The 9,357-nt window shown below is 36.5% G+C and overlaps 1 non-coding gene across 1 annotated transcript; it reads left to right on the forward strand.

Annotated features, from left to right (window-relative positions):
* Nucleotides 1-6,023: 6,023 nt before the first annotated feature.
* On the forward strand, nucleotides 6,024-6,130 carry LOC127077566 (small nucleolar RNA R71). Its single transcript, XR_007787362.1, has one exon. It is a non-coding gene; the product is annotated as a small nucleolar RNA R71 (small nucleolar RNA).
* Nucleotides 6,131-9,357: the final 3,227 nt, after the last annotated feature.

The following is a 9,357-nucleotide window of genomic DNA, read 5'->3' on the forward strand; positions in this document are numbered from 1 at the left end:
GATGTCAGATGCCAATCTATCTGGGCTTATTCTAACCTCCAACATATGATCATGGGAAAACAAATGCCAAATTACACGGACTTACAATTGTATCCTCACATACAATCAAACAATGCAACATATGATCCTAGGAAAGCAAATGCCAACTTACATGGACTTACAATTGCATCCTCACATACAATCAAACAAATGCATCAAGCAAAGATAAGATGAGTGGCCAATGAAATGGTCTTATACTCACTTCCATATCATAGAAACAATGGCCAAAGGAATGGTCTTACAATTGTTCTCAATGGGGCAATCAACAAGAATGATGTCACAAAGACAAATGAGATGATCATGCACTAATGAACAATTAATGATGATAAATGCACAAAGCATGCAAGCAGACATGTGTATATGAGATAAGCAATCAATCAATGAAGTCATTCAGCACACACTATAACCAAACAATCAGGCTCACACAAAAGGGTTAGGCATTGAAGCCAACTGGAATAGGGTTAATGGTACTCTTAACCTTGACATTGAGAGCCAAGGTGAAGTAGATGAAAGGATATGAGGGGTGTGCCTCATTGCTCTTATCCCTGGTCAGGGAGAGCATTTGAATATCAGAAGGTGTGGGAGTTCAGAAAGATGGAACTCTCTCCACAAGTTAGACTCTATAGATCTTGGGTTTGAATCTCAATGCTACAACCATGTAATGGGAGCAAGGAGAAGACTCACAGAATAGTAGGAGATAGGTTGCTTATCTCTTGGGTTCTACCAATTGCCTTATTTGAAGGACTTTTCCTGCTTGGGACAAATGTAAACACATACAAGCATTGCCTCTTAAGGAGGACTTCAGACAGTTGCCTGGCCAAGTAACAGGCCAGGTCTTCCAGACTACATGAAGAAAAGGGATTATACCTCAATGCAAATTGCTATTAAAGCAAAGCAAAGCAAGTTCTTAAAGAACTAAGCAACTAAAGGTACCTGAAACAGTCAAACAGAATCAGTACACAACTCAAAGTCAAAGCAAAAGGAGATAGAAATCAACAGTCAACATAATCAGTTAAATGTGCAATGCACAAGACTCAAAGCATATGAGTCAAGCAACCTACAAAACAAACAGGTTAGTCATGATAAACAATCAAGCTCATTCAACTTGTAATGATCTCTTTGGATACTTGTTGCTTATCCTGAAAAAAATGAACTCAAACATGAGCAACAAGACCACTAGGACAAGCCTAGGGTCAAAAAGGGATGAGAAAGTCAAAACAGCAAGTGATATCCAATCAAAGTCAAGTTCAAACAATCAAGAAACAAACTCAATTGGTTTCATCTTCATATCATGCATCATCAAGATTTCATAAGCAAATTAGGTCAAGGCATGGCATATAGAAGCTCATAGAAGTCAACAGCAAGACTTAACTCAAAACCAATCATAAACAATTCAATAAATCATCAAATAATTCATGATCAAACATAATCCATAGCATGATAAGCATATCAAATTTCAGCTCATTTGGATCAAGGGAAGTTGGTCAATGAAAATCAGAAAGTCAAAGCAAGTTCAAACATGCTCAAAGAAGTCAACCAAACCTACACCAACTTCAATAAATCATAAATCAGTGACAACATATGAGAAATGAATGGGATCAAAACCATGACAAAGATTAAGATGTCTACTAATCACATGTCAAAATTCAAGTTCATCCAATAAAGTATGACAATTTCATAAACAATATGAGAACATGTGTTACAAAAAGTCAACATATGATCAAACAGGGGAGAAAATCCCAAACAATTAGGAAATGCCATCAATAATTCCACAAAAAATCACATGTAAACTAGACATCCATAAGCACACTCATGCAAAAATTCAAGCCAATTTGAGTTCAAGAAGCATGGTAATGAAAATCATGAAGTTGGACATCAATGGTGTGACACAAATTGTCACACCCTAATTCAAAAAAAAAACATAACTCACAAACCAGCAATGATAAATTCACAAACTCTACACCAAAATCACCATGAATGTGTCTAGTTTGAGCACAAAAAATTTCAAAGGCATTGGATAAAGCATCATCATTTCACAATTGATTTGGCAAAATGTACAAAAAATGGACACATGAACAAAACCCTAGCACAATTAAAAATCCCTCCATGCCAAAAATCTGGAAATTATATGATAAAAAACTAGAGATTATGATGAACCTTTGGCAAAAAATCCCATAAATTTTGGATCAAACTTGGTTGACTTATGATTTTTCAAACATTGGTCACAAAATGCACTAAATATTGTAAAATAAAATGATTTAATTATTTAAATAATACGACAATGGCATTTTTGAAATTATGGAGTCCCCTAAGTGAAACGCATCGTTTCACTTAGGGATGTGTCGTGCGCTGAGTGGTGCATGGCAATAGAATAGTGTATCTTCATGCAAACAGAAGCCATGCGCGATTTCTGGGATTTCAAGAGGAAATAGGGTTTGCTACAGTGACATTCAAACACGATGATGAACAAATTTCCCAGAAATGGGAATCAAACATACCAATCAACTCAACAAACAACACACAATCCAAATCCAGGCTTGGTTTTCAATAATTCGAGCTAAACATCATGAATCAAACAAAAACATATTCAACTATCAAACTTTAGATCCATGTAACTTCCAGCATACTTAACCATTTTCAGTGATTTAAGTTTCATTGTAACCAGCAAAGCAAGCTCTATACAAAGCATATCTTGATTTTAAGAATAATGAGATTCGAAACCTTACTTGATTTGGAAGACAATGCTGAAACAGGTGTTGTTTGGCTGTGTTGTGTAGAAACAGGTGCACAATATTGTTTTAGATGATGAATGAATGAGTTCTGGAAGCCCAGTTGCTTTGCTTTTTGCTTCAAAATCGAGCTGCCATGGATGGAGCTTCAAAGTTACAGTCCATGAATAGGCTTTACAGATGGAATGTGACACTTGCAAAGAGCTCAAAGATGGTGGTGAGTGATGAAGCAACCAACCCTAGCTCGTGTGCTTTGGAGTTTTTTCCAGAAAAAATCAAATGGAGCGAAAGTGAGTTTTTGAGAGGAAGAGGTTTTTGATCTGTTTGAGTGAGAGTGGCTCTAGGGTTTTTGCAGAAAATGTGATATATATGCTCTGTTTAGTGTTGGTTAATCATGGTTAATGAAATGTTAATTGGAAATTTGGTTAATGAGTGTATTTTGACATTTTGCTAAAAATCAACCAAATTGCATGGAGGTGCACGAGGCTGCACGAAACTGGGCCCTAGACAACTTCCAAACATCATTTCAGAACTCTTTCAATTGGTAGAAATGGTTGGAAATAGTTATTTTGCAAAGTCATTTTTTCACCTCACTTGAAATAATTCAAGTCACTTCAAAATGTGCCATTTTGATTGGTGAGCTTTTGGTGAATTATGATGACATATTTCGAAAGAGGGCATCAAATGTGACTTGTAGCAAAAAACCCCACCCAATTTGGCCAAATGGTTTGGAAGATATGGCCTTTTGAAGTTCAAAAATTTGTGAGAATGATTTGATCATAACTTGCCAACCATACATGGGAATTGAGTGTTCTTGAACTTTTTGAAAATGGGAGAACAAGATCTTCAACTTTCATGTTGGGCAAAAATTCATTTGAAGCTTGTATCATGATGTAATTTTGAGGACCAAAACTTTCCATTTTTGGCAAATTCCAATTATAGGTCAACTTTCTATTTTTGGAAATTTCTTGTTTGACTTCAAATTCTTCCATGATGATGTTTGACATGTTATATGAGGCTTATATGGACATGAATGAGACCTCTCAAACCAATTCCCATCATCAAATCACTGATTAAATGCACAGTTGACCAACAGTTGACTTTTCTAGGGTTTTGCTTGACTGAACCATGTTCTGATGAATTCCAAACCCTAATCACTTGAGATCTTGATTCCAAATGATATCACAACATATATGAACTCTTGATTATTGATCATGGTGCCCAAATTCTTCAAGAATGGCCACCATCCACTGTTCAATGACTGATTAGACTGATTGATTGTTGATTGCTTCAACTGCAAGTAACATGGTTAGATGACAATATTTTTGTACTTTTGGTTAGTAAACATATGAAAGGCCATGATATACAAATGCAAAACATGCTTGGTGATCAAGAAACACACTCACAAGATAACCCACCCACTAGGAGGGAAGCTAGGGCATGCAATGATCCTTGAGGCCATGATATGATATGATATGATATGGGCCATGAGGGATCTTAGGGCCAAAATTGGGGTCTTACACACGATAGTCGGACAAATTTTCATTTTCGAATTCTGTTTCTTTTATGCATTCATCGATGATATCCATGAAGTAACATGTGTCTTCTATTGCAGGTGCTTTCAAAAATTGGGAAAGAATAAACTCAATTTTCTCTTCTCCTACTTCGAAAGTGAGTCGTCCTCGTTTTACGTCTATGATAGCACCGACAGTTGCTAAAAAGGGTCTTCCCAATATAATGGGGGTAACTTCATCTTCTCTTATGTCCATAATTATAAAATCGGTGGGAATGTAGAATTGACCTATGCGCACGGGAACGTTTTCAAGAATTCCTACGGGATATCTAACGGAACGATCTGCTAATTGCACAGACATTTTAGTTGGTCTTAATTCTCCCATTTCAAGTTTTTTGCATATGGACAAGGGCATAACACTGATACCGGCTCCTAAATCGCATAAAGCTTTGTCTATGACAAATTTTCCTATATGACAGGGTATAGAAAAACTACCAGGATCTTTAAGTTTAGGAGGCATATTTTGGATTATTGCGCTACACTCAGCAGTGAGTGTAACAGTTTCGTTATCTTCATGTTTCCTTTTATTAGAAAAAATTTCTTTTAAGAACTTAGCATATGAGGGCATTTGTGTAATAGCTTTTGTAAAAGGAATGGTGACGTTTAATTGTTTCAGTAGGTCAACAAATTTTTTAAATTGGCCCGCGTTTTTGGTTTTAATTAGCCTTTGAGGATAAGGGATAGGTGGTTTGTAAGGCGGTGGAGGTACATAAGGTTCTTTTTTTTCTACGGTTTCCTTATTACACTCTTCCTTTTCCTTATGTTTACCTTCTTCCTCAGTTGACTTTTTAGAGTTTTGGTTCTCAATCCTTGGGTCAGATGGTCCTTCTACCTCTGTACCACTTCGTAATATAATTGCATGAGCGTGGCCTTTCGGATTAGGTTGTGGTTGTCCAGGAAATGTACCAGTTGGGGCAGCAGTAGGCGCTTGTTGTTGAGCTACTTGCGAGATTTGTGTTTCAAGCATTTTGTTATGGGTAGCCAGGGCATCTACTTTACTTGCTAGTTGTTTAATCTGTTCGCTAGTGTGTACATTCTGGTTTAAGAACTCTTTATTGGTTTGCTGTTGAGAAGCTATGAAGTTCTCCATCATGATTTCTAAGTTGGATTTCCTAGGAACGTTATTGTTAGGTGTAGATGGGGTCGGCTTTTGATATCCAGGTGGTACAGCTGGAGGTTGACTGGGAGCAATAACTGGTGCGTATAAAGCATTGTTACTTTTATACGAGAAATTAGGATGGTTCTTCCAGTTTGAGTTATAGGTATGCGAGTAAGGATTTCCTTGAACATAGTTCACCTGATCTGTTTGAATTCCTGTTAGGAGTTGACAATCTGTAGGAGTGTGACCTTGAATTCCATAGACCTTGCAATTTTGAGTTACGGCAACCACGGTGGCTGGAGGTGATACATTTAAACTTTCAATTTTCTGGGCAAGAGCATCCACTTTTGCATTAACATGATCAAGGCTACTTATCTCGTACATGCCACCTTTTGTTTGAGGTTTTTCTACCACTGTTCAGTCGCTTCCCCACTGATAATGATTTTGGGCTATGCTCTCGATAAGTTGATAAGCTTCGGTGTAAGGTTTATCCATAAGCGCACCACCGGCGGCGGCGTCTATTGTTAACCTTGTGTTGTACAAGAGACCATTATAGAAGGTGTGAATTACTAACCAGCCCTCTAAACCATGGTGTGGGCAAAGTCTCATCATGTCCTTGTATCTTTCCCATGCTTCGAAAAGAGATTCATTATCTTTTTGCTTAAATCCATTTATCTGGGCTCTCAACATAGCTGTTTTGCTTGGAGGAAAATATCGGGCAAGAAAGACTTTCTTCAACTCATTCCATGTGGTGACTGAGTTGGAAGGAAGAGACTGAAGCCATCTTCTAGCTTTATCTCTTAACGAGAAAGGAAAGAGACGAAATCGAATTGCCTCTGAAGTGACACCATTAGCTTTAACAGTGTCAGCGTATTGGACAAATACAGATAAATGAAGGTTTGGATCCTCGGTAGGATTTCCAAAAAATTGATTCTGTTGCACTGCCTGCAACAGCGAAGGTTTAAGTTCGAAGTTGTTCGCTTCGATTGCGGGTGGAGCAATACTCGAATGGGGCTCATCCTGCGATGGAGCAGCGTAATCTCGAAGAGCACGAGCTGGTTCGGCCATCGCTGGTATCATTAAAGGAAGGAGATTTTTGAGATCAAGAACTTCGATTGGAGGAAGATTGTTTCTAGCACGATACTCCCGTATTCGTCGTAATAATCGGAGATATCGTTCGACGTCGTTGATTCGTAAGTAGTACGGCTCGCCTTGTGAGCGAGTGTGTGGCATACAAATCAACGAAAAAGGAAAAAATAAAAATTGCCTTAGTCTCTACAGTGTAACAGAAGAGTTACGATATCGACTAAATAAAAGTCCCCGGCAACGGCGCCAAAAACTTGGTCGCGACTTTATGAGTCTATCGGGGTACTAACTGCAAGTGCACAGTCTAATCGCGTAGTTTTAAAAGATATCGATCCCACAGGGACTTAATGAATCGATCTACCGTTTTTCTAGGGTTACTGCGTAAAGCTAAGGCGTTTGATACTTTAATGATTAGGGGGAAAAGTACAACTAAATTTGGATCTAGCTAAAATATCAAATAATATGGATATCAGTATGTAGTTCGTCGTAATTGGGGAATCAAATCTTCGTTGGTCTTTTTCTTAATTTTAAAATAAGTCTTTTCAGTAGACACTATTAATTAAAAGTCTTTTCCTCAAACTCTCGCTCTGTTGAATTAGACTATGACTTTATATTTTAATGTACGCTCTCACTATTTCGTTAAATCTAAAATCACTTTTGAAAATAATAGAATCTATGGAAACTCCTTTTGAGAAAATACTAACCGTTTAAACGCCCTCGTCTCAAACTCTCGCTCTGTTGACTTAGATTATATGATTAAACTTAAATGCTTAACTCTCGTCCTCACATTTAACTTTTAAAAATAATTTTTGAAAATGATTAGAATTTAATTAACCTTAAAAATTGCTTTTGCCCTGATTTAAAGTTAATGTTCAATTTACACTGTCCAGTTAAAAGCTCAAACCGTCGTTCTATTGATTTTAACTTCTTTATGTCTTTTACTCTCGTACAAAAACCTTGGTATTAACTTTGTAAATTGAGACCAGAAATAGAGTGACTATATTCTGAAATAAATTTAAACCAACTCAATTTGGATTCCTTTATTCCGCTTACTTTACATACCGATATCTAAATTAATTAGCCAGACATGATAAACATGCATAAACAATAATCATGCATAAATACGGCCATATCAAACAAACAATATATATAAACGGCGGAATAAAGCATATGTAAATTAAAACTATAAATCAATTAATTAATGAACCTGGAAAAATACTAGAATTCTGGATTTTATCTCCTAGCTTCGTTGCTCGAACACTCCACCACAAGTCGGTTGGATTTGTTCTTCACAATTCTCGATCAGATAGGAAAGTAAAAACAAGGAAATAAAATACTATGATCTAAAGTAAGGTTAGATCCAGTAAAAATTACACAACAATTTCCGGTGTAGAAACTATCGTGAGAAAATAAATTGTATGCTTCGGAAATTAAACTAGAAAAGAAAAGAAAATAAATTGCTTGAAAAATTAGAATGCTGGAAAAATAATGCTGAAAAAACTGTACGGAGAAGAGAGAGCTCCCATTGGCTTTTATGAGGTTTATTTATATTCACCTCCCAAAAATAACTGTTTCCTAGAATGGGTCTTCAGTGTGGTTCAAAACGTCTATGAGTGCATGAGAGAATTTAGGGGAAACCGTCCACTCCGTTACGCACGTAAAGCCTAAAATATAGGATGGAATGTGTGACGTCCGTCACACTATGTGTTACGGTCGTAACACTAGGTTTTAAGACGTGGCGATTGGCACGTGCTTGTTGCGGTCGTGACAACAATCTTTTTTTTTGTTCCAAGCGTGGGCTGGGCTTTGGTGCTTCAGCTTGCTGCTTTTCCTAGAAAATCTTCTTTTTGCACCCCTTTTCTTTCTTTTTCACACGTGCTTTAAATAATGATACCTGAAATAAATAATAAGAAAATACCGAGTAATATCGAATAATATGAAATAAATTGAATCAAATAACGATATAATTTAATTAATTCAAGTCTAAAAATGTGATATAGTTTCATGTTATCATTACTTAAGTCCATTCTACTGAGTTGATACAAATATTTTAACCTTCACTTCCTCAGTTAGAATGTCCTTAAATAAGGGCAACTGTAAGACCCCAATTTTGACCCTAAGATTCCTCATGCTATCTCATCACATGCATTGGCATTGGGATCATACTTTGGCATCCTCCTCACCCCTCATTCCTTGGGTTTGCATTGGGAGAGATCACCAAGAACATTTTGATTGTATCATACTTTGTCTTTCATTAGTTACTAACCAAAATACCAAAAATATGTCCATGTATAGTTTGTTGTTTTTGTAGGTAGTGTTTGTGCTCACCTATGCTCCATTAAGTTCATATCTAGGGTTTGAGACCCTCAATGCAAGGAGATCAATCAATAAATGGTTAAAATTGGTTCTAGACATCATATATGGATCCCTATGATCTTCACATATCATTTTGATCAAGAATACATCAAGAGTTTAAAGTTTGTTTGCCTTGGAAACCCTAATTCATCTGGGTATCTTGTGTGACTTCTTCAACAAGTTTCTTCATCATTTGATCAAATATTTCAAGGGATACTTCATTATACATCATCTTATGAATATGTGATCTGTAACACCCTTCTAAATACCCCAAAATATTTAATTAAAATGATAATAATTCAATCAGAGTAATTATGCCTCGAAGGGTGTCACACAATCATTTCACAACGATCATCATAATTTCCTGTCATGCTCAGTTATTTAACTCAAATTATAAAGTATCTGCATAATACGCAACGGATAGAAAACAGCTCAATTATTCCAAACATGTAACATATTACATGCAAAATGGTTCA

The sequence above is a fragment of the Lathyrus oleraceus genome, chromosome 4 (genome assembly GCF_024323335.1).
Source record: "Lathyrus oleraceus cultivar Zhongwan6 chromosome 4, CAAS_Psat_ZW6_1.0, whole genome shotgun sequence".
Classification (NCBI taxonomy): Eukaryota; Viridiplantae; Streptophyta; class Magnoliopsida; order Fabales; family Fabaceae; genus Lathyrus; species Lathyrus oleraceus.